We start from the raw sequence: 11,884 nt of genomic DNA, 5'->3' as shown, positions 1-11,884 counted from the left end.
AACATCCCCAAGATCTGGCACATGATAAGCACTTATGAAAATGTATGAAACACCAGAAAAACTAAGCAGAAAGGTAATGAGGAGACTGTTTACAAAAAAAAAAAAAAAGTAAATCCATGCAGAGATCTGCCCCAGCAGAGCTGCAAAGTCCTCTTTTCTACCTCCATTCCTTCCCCAGAATTTTCTTCCTACTTCCAGCTCCAGTCTGATGTTCTGTGGCCCAGCCTTTGAGTCATCCTAAGTGTCCATCTCCAACCTTTAGTCTTGTCTGATAACAGGGCGTTGCTTTGGTGCCATTTTGGCCCTATTTCAACCCCGTTCATGTTGTAGGTACCTACCCAGCACCCAGGTCCCTCTATTGGACCACCTGGGCTGCTCTTACTAATCCCCTACCACGGAGATTCCCAGACTCGTAGCCCTATAGCGATTGCCCTGACACCTACCTGCAGATAGATGCCCTTGAGAACACACAGAAGCCCATTACCTCTTTCTTTGGACCTCTCTACAATTTACCTGCAGGACTCTGATGTAATATTGCCAGCACCCTTGGGCACCAAACTTTGTGGTCAGATGGAAATGTATCCCAGTAGCTGATGAGTCAGGGGTTCCCCCACCCCTCAGTACCTGCCTGAGCCCCAGAGTAAAACTCCAGTTCTAGATCCAAGCCCTTCACTACACATACCTCGGGTTAAAAAAGCAAATGGTACTTTATATTCATATGGCAGTTCGCAACTTACAGTGTTCTTTCACATTATCTCATTTGAGCCTCACACTAGACTCATGATATAAAAAAGAATCAATTTCCTGATTTTACAGATAAAGGCAAGTGACGTAGCAAGTAACTATTCCAGTTTTCCTGACAGTCCTGGGGAAACTGAGATAGTTTGTCACCCTAGGTCCTAGAGCTAGTAAGTGACAGAGCTAGGATTTGAATTCAGCACACATAGCTCAGTACTGGATTAGTTGCACTCAATAAATATTTGTTAAACGAACGACACCTCATCTGTCTGCTTTCCACTGCATCGTGTGCCTCTCACAAACAGCATCCCTGTTAGACTAAGACATACAGGTCTTATATGCCTTCTTTCTTCCTGAAATGGCAATCAGAGAAAGGATGGGGGAAAGCACTGCTTTGCATGAGAAAAGCATCCTTGCATTAACTCCCATGTAGGAATAAACACCGACAGTAATAATTTCAACAAAGGAATTAATTAAGCAGAGTCTGTGATTATCTTAACAAGAACTTGAAATCAAAAGTGATTGTGAATGGGCCACTAACCCAATCAATATACACACTCTGCCCCAGAATAATCAAAGCTGATTGCATATATGAATATTCAGTATATGTAAATTTTAAATCCTAGAATCACATCATAATGGATGGTTGTAAGAGACATGAAGTATATCTCTTTAAAGTCAAGCCTAGCCTCTGGGGCACTTGGCTGGTTGAGTTGAAGGAGCTTGGGACTCTTGATCTCAGGGTCATGAGTTCAAGCCCCATGTTGGCTATAGAGGTTATTTAAATAAATAAAACTTTAACAAAAAATAAAAAAAGTCAAGCCTAGCCTCACTGAAACCATCTCAGGGAAGATGACAATCTGTGCTCTTTTTGAAGAGAGAGCCCACATGACACTTCATTTAACCATCAAGGAAGGATGAGAGTTAAGAGGATTTGTCAAAGGTATGAATTCTAACTCAACATGGAAAATCTTTCCCTTTCCCTTCACCTGCCAAGTAGGCTTCTGTCCCTCAACACCAAAAAAAGAGAGAGAGAGAGATAAGCATTGTTATCCAGGGAGGGGTTCAGGTGGTGACCCTCAGAGGGGCAAGGGTTTCTTTACAGGCTCCTCCAGGGCCAACACTAGCTTGGGACTTTGTGCAAATCACAAAAACTCAGCTTCTCCAGGGAGACCAGTTAGAACAAGGTGTTCCATCTTCCGAGCTGTCACAGACACCCTCCGTGGCAGACAGCTAGTTGGGAGAGGGCCCAGGGTCAGCCCCAGGCACGTACCCTCTGCCAGACTCTTGTGCAGGCACCACTTCCAGTCTCCACCCACCCAAGCCTCTGCCAGTTCAAGCTCCCCTCTGTCATCCGGGGTGCAACTGTCCTCCAAGACCACAGCCTTTCTTTTGACATTTTTCCTTCATTAACGTATATCACCTTCGGGGATAATTATTTCCCAAGACTCAGCCACATTGTAGGGCAACTGTTGTATGCACTGAACATTGACCTTTTTCGCCACTTTACAATCTTTATATGCATCAAAAAACTTCTGAATAGTCACCATTCATTCAACAAACATTCATGAGATGCCTATACTGTCTCAGGCACAGTGCTGGGTACTGAAATCTGCAGTGGAACAGTTACAAGGGGCAGGAGTTCTGGAGGCCATTAAGGGAGCAAGGAATAAAAAGCCATTCCTGGAAGAGAGGACAGTATCACACAGTTTAGACAAAATGCTCAGAAAACTACAAGTTAGCTCAGAAAGACTGCAGGCAGGAGTCTTTAAGAATTGGCAGATGTGAGCCTGGATAATTCGGTACTTTTCCAGGAAGTCTTCTCCAGCTGATCCCTAGAAAAGCAAACACCTCTGCCCTCTCTCCTTATTAAACATAAGGCAATCAAGGCTTCCTACCCTCCCTTTCCCATTTTCCAATTCCCAATGCTTTTCCACCAATGAAAATAGATCATTCCCTATCTGCATTTTCTTTTCCATCTGTCTTCTGCATATACCCTACATGTTAATCCACATCAGTGTTTTCTGCCTGTAACCACTGGGAAGGGTGGAGTAGTCAGTGTTTCCTGTGACCCAGGAAGAAGAGAAAACAGAGGTTATCAGTTCTGGGCTATACAAGCCACTGTTTCCTCAGAAGCCTGGTTAACCTATCTTACTGTAACATCAGATACCTGTGTCTGCCAAGCATACATCATTAACAGAAGAAACAGAATATTTTACACTCCCAAAAATGCTTTCTAGTGGCAGAAAGGGAGCTAAGCAAAGGATTGGCTTAATTCAGCCAGGGTTAAGAGGAATACAAACAGTGGGAAGGGAGAAAGGCAATGGAGAAGGGGAAGGAGGCTCTGTGAGAAGTGCTCCTGCCTTTAGCACGCTCACGGGCATGACAATCATGTGCCTGTCCCATCCACAGGCTCACCAACAAGTCTTCCCCCAGCTGGCACTGCCAACCTGAGCAGGTTGGGACAGGAATAGGATCCGACCCAAGGGCTGTCAACCCGCAGGCTGCACAGTGAGCTGCGATGCAGCCTGGGAATGATGACAACAGTGGTGATAATAACAGCTGTGATGTGTTGTGTGTTTACAATATGCCTAGTAGATAGCTTATCTCCGCTTAATCCTCACAACAATGTTATGAAGTAGCTATTACTATTATCTACCTTTTACAGAAGACAAAAAACATGTTTCCAGAGGCTTCACAAATCTCCCAAGATCAGAAGCTTAAGTCAAACCCTGGTCTGTCTGATTCTAGAGCCAAGCTCTTGCTCACCTTTCAGTACTGATTTTCATTCATTTTGTATGTGTTCAACAAATGCTACCTAGTACTCACTGCCAGCCAAGTACTGTGATAAGTGCAGATACAAGAAAGGCCAAGATTAAAAATGTCCCTGCCCCCAAGCAGGTTATACTCTTCAGAGGAGCTGGATAAAGAACACGCAAATAATGAAAATAAGTACAGGTTGCATTGAATGCTATGAACAAGGTGAATGGTATGTTATGGTAGAGGAAGATGGAAGAGAACTAGTTAATTGTATGGGCAGAGAAGGCCCCTTGATGAAGGGACATTACTGAGATCTGAAGGATGTGACACAGCCAGCCATGAAGTGACCTGAAGAAGAGGTGAGGGAACAACAAGACCCAGAACAGGCCTATCAAAGAAGAGGCAGGGGGTCAATGTGGCTTTTGTCTATAGAGAGTGTGGCAGGGAGCGGATCATGAGGGCTGTAAATGCTGTAAAAAAGAGTTAAAATTGTCTTCTGTGTGCAACCCATGCCATTGTAGTTTGTTAAGCAGTAGAGTGGTGGCTTTTTCACTTTTTATTAAAAAGAGAGACAGCATACATGGATTGGAGGAACAAATACTGTTAAATGTCCATACTCCCCAAAGCAATCTATACATTTAATGCCATCCCCATCAAAATACCAAAGCATTTTCCACAGAACTAGAACAAGTCATCCTAAAATTTGTATAGAACCACAAAAGACCCTGAGTAAATAAAGCAATCTTGAAAAAGAAGATCAAAGCCAGAGGTATCATAATTCCAGACTTCAAGTTGTATTACAAGGCTGTGGTAATCAAAACAGTAGAGGGCAGACGAAAAAATAGATACACAGATCAAGAAAACAGAAGAGAAAACCCACAATTGTATTATTAATCAATCTTAGACAAAGCAGGAAAGAATATCCAATGAGAAAAAGACAGTCTCTTCAACAAATGGTGCTGGGGAAACTGGACAACAACATGCAAAAGAATGAAACTGAACCACTTTATTACACCATACACAAAAATAAATTCAAAATGGATTAAAGACCTAAAAGACCTAAAATAAATTCAAAATGGATTAAGGACCTAAATGTGAGACCTGAAACCAAAAAAAATGTAGAAGACAGCACAGGCAATAACTTCTTTGACATGGGCTATAGTAACTTCTTTCTCAATATGTCTTCTGAGTCAAGAGAAACAAAAGCAAAAATAAACATTGGGGCTACATCAAAATAACAAAAGAGGAGGAGGAAACAATCAACAAAACTAAATGACAACCTATGGAATGGGAGGAGATAATTGCAAATGACATATCTGATAAAAGAGTATTTAAAATATATAAAAAAACTTACAAAACTCAAAAATGAATAATCCGATTAAAAAATGGGCAGAAGGCATGAACAGACATTTCTCCAAAGAAGGCACACATATGGCCAACAGACATATGAAAAGATGCTCATCCTCATTTATCATCAGGGAAATACAAATCAAAAGTACAATGAGATATCACCTTACACCTGTCAGAATAGCTAAAATCAAAAACACAAGAAACAACAGGGGTTGGTGAGGGTGTGGAGAAAAATGAATACTCAGATACTGTTGGTGGGAATGCAAACTGGTGCAGCCATTGTGGAAAACAATGTGGAGGTTTCTCAAAAAGTTAAAAATGGAACTACCTTATTATGATCCAGCAGTTGCACTACTGGGTATTTACCCCAAAAAACACAAGAACACTAATTCAAAGGGATACATGCACCCATATGTTTACAGCAGCATTATTTACAACAACCAAGATATGGAAGATGTGGTATATATATATATATATATATAGGAATATTATTCAACCATGAAAAAGAATGAAACCTTGCCATTTGCAACAACATGGATGGAGTTAGAGTATTCTGATAAGTGAAATAAGTGAGTCAGAAAAAGACAAATCCATATGATTTCACTCATATGTAAAATTTAAGAAACAAACAACAACAACAACAACAACAAAAAACAAGCAAAAGGAAAAAAATAAGAGAGAGAGACAAAGCAAGAAACAGACGCTTAATTATAGAGAACAAAGTGATGGTTACCAGAGGAGAGGGGGGTAGAGGGATGGATCAAATAAATGATGGGAATTAAGGCATGCACTTGTTATAAGCACAGGGTGATGTGGTTTTGGAATGATGGGGATTTGGAACTGACAGCCAAGAAAGAATTTTTGAGACATCTTTGGTGCAAAAAAGGTGATTTCATTAAAGCACAGAAACAGGACTCAGGGAAGGAAGAGCTGTACTTGGGTTGTAAAGAATGACTGGTTATATACTATGGAGTTGGGGGAGGTAAAGGTATAGGAAGGTCTCCAGAAGGACTTTCATATGCTAAAAGGGACTCTTAAGATGCCAGGGGCCTTGCTATTATCAAGCTAAGGTTGTTTTCCCTCTAGTAAGGCACTGACAATAAGACAGTAGGGGGTTTGGGGCACCTGGGTGGCTCAGTTGACTGAGGTCTGACTTTGGCTCAGGTCATGATCTTATCATCACTGGGTTGGAGCCCTACATTGGGCTCTGTGCTGTCAGCCCATCAGCACAAAGCCTGCTTAGTCCTCCTCTCTCTGCCCCTCCCCCACTTACACTCTCCCCAAATAAATAAATATTTAAAAAAAAAAAGACAATGGGGGTTCCTGAAGAAATGTTATACTCTGTGTTTGCCTCGAGTATTTGTCAATGAGCTGAAGGTTATAAAGAAATTTTTCAAATAAATTTTCATGTTTATTTATCTTTGAGAGAGAGATTGAGAGAGAGAGAGAGAGAGAGAGAGAGAGAGAGAGAGAGAGAAGGGGAGGGCTAAAGAGAAAGGGAGACACAGAATCCAAAGCAGGCTTCAGGCTCGGAGCTGTCAGCCCAGAGTCCAATGCGGGGCTCAAACAAGATCATGACCTGAACCAAGTTAGAGGCTTAACCAACTGAACCACCTGGGCTCCCAGAAGATTGCCTTTTTCTTGTAATTTACTAAGATATTTGTAAACTTAAGGAGACTCCCACCTTACATGATTGTGATCTCTATCAGTTAACCATTTGTTTTCCCCCTTTCCTTTGTTCTTGGGCAGCCAGAAGTGCTAGAGGAATATCCCACAAAGGACCTGGGGAGGAGGAGGGATGTGTTTGCTGAGTCTCAGCTTGCATTATGCTCCCTCATCATTAACTAACTGTAGTTAAAATAAAAACTTTAAGAAAAAGAAAGGCAGCATAGTGTTCTAGTTAGAAGCATAGATTCTAGAGACAGAATAACTGGCTGCAAATCCCTGACTTGCTGCTTGCTAATGTTAAAAAAGGGACAACAGGCCCCAAATGGAGTCACTTGTGCTAAGCCCACGTCACCAAACCAAGACTTAATACCGAACTTAATTACACTTTCAACCTCTCTCAGAAGTAGACTTGGGCCAGTTAATTTGGAATTTCCTCATCAGCACTAAGGTAATCTGCCTGATGGACTTCTGCTCTCCCCTAAAGGAAGGTGACCTTGCCGCAAACAATCCACTCTTTGCTAATGACTTCCTTGTCCTGTCCCCTTCTGCCTATGAAAATATATCATTTTGCCCAAGTCTTCAGAGCTCCTTTCTATTTGCTAGATGAGATGCTGCCCGATTCATCAATCATTGAATAAAGCCAATAAGAACTTTAAAATTTACTAGGATAGGGGCGCCTGGTGGCTCAGTCGGTTGAGCGATCAACTTCAGCTCAGGTCATGATCTTGTGGTTTGTGAGTTTTAGCCCTGTGTCGGTCTCTGTGCTGACAGCTCAGAGCCTGGAGCCTGCTTCAGATTCTGTGTCTCCTTCTCTCTCTGCCCCTTCCCTGCTCATGCTCTGTTTGTCTCTCTCTCTCTCTCAAAAATAAATAAAAGTTAATTTTTTTTTTAATTTACTAGGATAACTCTTGCTTTTTAACAGATTTGGTGGCAGCCGTGGGATCTGAAAGAGACTTTCAACAGTTTGGGGGACAACAAAAACACAGGCATGGTCCCCATTCACCCTTTGAGTTCTCTGTCTTTCTCACTGTTTCTGAGGGCCATGAGTTAGCTCCTCTGGATTCTGAGCTCCACTTTCTCTGCATCACACTCCTGATTTAACTGGCTTTCCAGTCCAGCGCTTGTCAGGTGAGCTTGAGCAGGCACACAGTTCCATCTGGAACTTGAGTCCCTAGTCCTTGGTTCAGTCCCCAGCTCCCCATTTGTTTGGAATCCTAGTCCATAGTCCCCAGCTGTTGATTTCTGCTGGCTCAGTCCTCTCCCCAGACCTCAGTTTGATGCTGAGAATTGCTGGTCGTGCACACAAGGCTTTCTATTGACCAGTCAGTAATATCTGTGGTTACTCCTGGCATGTTGCTATGAGCATGTTTATCTGTCTTGCTTTGTATAATTTAAGGCTACTGCTAAGGGACTCTTGGAAGCCAAAAGCCATAAAATTGGTGGGCATGAGCCAAGCAGTAGAGGCTATCAGAGCACTCACCACCTAACTCTAAGACCCCTGTGTTAGGATAAGTTGGTCACAGAACAGGTTAGACTGACACTAGGTCACCCACCGACCTCAAGAAATTTCCATGCAATGAGATACACTGTAAAGCACCACACAATCCCCAGCCTCAGGGCCCATCCCTTTTAAGAATTAGCTTGGTTTCTGGGGACCCAAAGGCTTAGCTAAAAAAATGGGATCCTTAAATTCCAAGGAGTTGAGCATGCTACCTTCCAGCACATCTGCTTACTTTATGTATAAAAACTGTGATCCTGGAAGCTATGAATATCTACAAAAGTGGCAAATTTTGTATTAAATTTGTGTCCTAAACTTGGCTTGCTAACTGTCAGGTTCGGGGTCCCAGAATATGGCTGGACAGAAATGTGGGTTGCACCCCCATTTGCAGCTAGAGATTTGTGGACAGAAATGTGAGTTAAACTCCATTTGTGGTTAAGGATCCTACCAAACCACCACCAGCCTTCAGGGAAATCCCAGCCCAGAATTATGGTGGCCATTATGGAAAATATTGCAATGAGACAAGATTATCCATTTAAGCAGTACACTTCAAAGCAAGGGCTCTCATGGGGCGCCTGGGTGGCGCAGTCGGTTAAGCGTCCGACTTCAGCCAGGTCACCATCTCACGGTCCGTGGGTTCGAGCCCCGTGTCGGGCTCTGGGCTGATGGCTCAGAGCCTGGAGCCTGTTTCTGATTCTGTGTCTCCCTCTCTCTCTGCCCCTCCCCTGCTCATGCTCTGTCTCTCTCTGTCCCAAAAATAAATTAAAAAAAAACGTTGAAAAAAAAAAATTTAAAAAAAAAAACCAAAAAAACAAAGCAAGGGCTCTCAAATCAAACAGAATGGGATACCTAATTTAATTGCCATGCAGAAGCTTCCTAAAGGCTTCGAGACACCAAAACACCTTCACTGAAAAACTCAGTGTAAAACGTGGAAGAAAAAATTAAAGACACATGTGGGACCTAAAACGAAACACTGAGATGGATGCAACTCTTACTGCTCTCTCGATTTTTCTTGACTCAAGTACTCCTTCTGGTAATCCTCCATCTGAATTCTTTCCCCTCTGAAGAGACCACATGACCATAAACCAAAGCGCACCAAGTTAGTGGCTACTTACAGACACCCCCAGAGCTACCCATGAAGGAGACCCCCCACATGGGCCCCGCCCAGGGCTGATGGGACTCAGGGATTCTCTGGTAAACTGCCACATTATTCTCTTAAACAGCCAAGGGAAACTAAACCTAAAATTAATAAAAATTGATTAGAAACCTTGCCAAATTCTAGTAGATATCAGACCTACACTCTCCACTTTAAACTCCACTCAGAGACTGCAGATGGAATCCCAGGAAAACGTCCTTTGTGGAGGATTTACTAAAATATTCCAAAGACAAGCTCTAAATCCAGAACATAAAAATCTTTTTATTTCCATCTTAGTTGGAAATCTCCCTGATATAAAAAAGCAAATTGATGAGAATGTGATAGGTTGGAAGATCAGTCCCTTGATGTCACCTGGCCACAACCCAATTCTTTGAGGGAATAAAAACAACTTTCCTTATTTTACAAATATCTGTGAAACCAGAAATGTGGCTCCATTTTTTATCAATCCCCAAACCTCCCCCTATTTATATTAAAGGGCTTGTAAATATTGTAACAAGTCTGGCCTTAGAGAATTGGCATTCTGTTCCTATGCTTTTGAGATGTAAATATTCTACCTGATCTTCTCCACTGAGCTTTATCTAGGCCATCTCTTTGAAATGCAAAGTTCAGGGAGGTAATTCTTATCAAAAGGGAAAAAGAGGGGAGAGTATTTGAAACTTAGGTGAATACAAAATCTAAAGTGTTTTCTCTACAAATAATAGTTAAATAGTCATCTAAGCAGGTAAATTCAAGTTATTCCATCTACCAAAACCACAATTTGGATTCAACATATTTTATAACTAGTGACTTTTGTATTATTGTACCAGATTCATGGATAGCTAAAATTTTAGAATAGACTATAAGGTCTCTTTTGGCATCTGTCTGTATGTTTGTGTGTGTATATGTGTGTGTGTGTGTGTGTGTGTGTGTGTGTGTGTGTTATACATGTATGTATATGTTATATACAATGCTGTTATATACCTAAACAATGTTGTTGTATGTATATATTAATGATATATATGCTACATTCCCAACAACCATAATTAGTTCTCCATGCCTGAAGGGACGTTTGAGTGGTGCATCACACTGTCTACCACAGGAATGTTCTTGAAAACATAAGTAGGGGAGTAGGGGAAACATGACTGGACAGAGGCATAAGTTAAACTGTGATGTAGTTCTAACAGAGACCTCCTCCAGTTCTTCAGGGAACTCTGGAACTGGTATGGCCCTCTAGAGTTGTCCTGAACTAAAGGCCTTTGTACCTTTGCTTCAACTAACATTGGATGCAGACTGTTCCTGGGGAAAGGGTCTAATCTTGAGCAGAAGACAATACTCAATGAAGTAATCAGTTGTGAACTGCCAACAGCCAACAGTTCATCTGGCAGAATGAGTGCTGTAGTCCTGAAAGGAATATCTGGATGTTAGACTACAGTCTCCAGTAGGAGTTATCAGGCTATAGAAGATAAATTAGGCCATGGACATGGATGGGATCCTGGGGAGAAAATGCAGAGTAAAGAGAATAGAACCCAGGACCTAGCCCTAAATCTAACTACTAGAAGCCAGAGGGGGAGAGCTGGTAAAGAAATGGTAAAAGAGCAGCCAGAATTGTGGGATCTAAATGGGGTGTATGCCTGATCAATTGGGGGCCCTCAAATGTGGGGCAACAACCAGGTGGAAGCCAATGGCACTTGAGGTGGAAGAATTCTCCTGAGGCAGAACAAAGGAGATAGAAGTTTGTTGAATACACTGCAAGGGAGCAGCTGGCAAGTCCGCAGAGGAGAGGCTGCCTGCAATGAGGCAGTGGATGGAAGGGGGAAGTCGAGGAGATTTGGTGAAGTATGGAAGCTTCCCTTTTCTTGGTAACTGTGCCTGGTTCTAAGTAGCCCATTGGTCAGTTAGGGCCTCTGGATATTCTGAGGTGGGAAGCCTGCTGGGCCTGTCAGTATTCAGCTGGGGTGGGGGGGTGGGGTGGGGGGGGCACTGTGGACCCTTTCCATTGTTTGAAATTGTTTGCCTAAAAGTGTCCTCTCTAAGAATGGCAGAAGAAAACCCAGGGGAGCAAGATGTCACTGAAATCAGGGAATAAGGATAGAATCATTCCCCAAGGGGAATGATGCTGAAAGTCTGGCAAATGTAAGACACCACGTATCCATTGTCTTACCGGCGGCGTAAAGATCATTGGTAACTGACTAAAGCTGTTTTAGTGACTAGTGGAGAGACAGGCCAGCTTAGAGTGTGAGGAAGAATGAAATGAAGTTCAGGAAGTGGAGACTACTTACGAACAAAACTTTTTTGAGATTTACTTAAAAAGGAACATAAAAATAGGTAGGGGTAGTAGCTGGAGGTAGATAAGGGCTCAACATAGGATTTTGCATGTTTTATTTGTGCTTGCTTTTTATTTTGATAACTACTAGAGTATGTTTGCATATTGAGGGAAGATATGGATGCTGCTGGAGAAAAGATAAGAGAAGGACAAGGGTCAATGGCTAGCTGGCAGAGGCAATGGCTCTCAGGGCCAAATGGGAGAGACTAGCCTTTGGTAAGAACAGGACCATGAGGAAAGATGGGGAAAGATGTGGGCAGAATTATGATTGGGTGGTAGAATAAATACGTTCCCAAAGATTTACTTTATTTTCTCAACGAAATATAATTGCCTTAAGTAGATTAATATCTGCTTGTACCTTGCAGTTCTGCTCCCACCCTAAACTATAATGGTCCCAGACTCTGCCTCTCAT

The sequence above is a fragment of the Prionailurus bengalensis genome, chromosome C1 (assembly GCF_016509475.1).
Source record: "Prionailurus bengalensis isolate Pbe53 chromosome C1, Fcat_Pben_1.1_paternal_pri, whole genome shotgun sequence".
Lineage (NCBI taxonomy): Eukaryota > Metazoa > Chordata > Mammalia > Carnivora > Felidae > Prionailurus > Prionailurus bengalensis.
The sequence above is the reverse complement of the archived record's forward strand: the minus strand, read 5'-3'. Positions refer to the sequence as shown.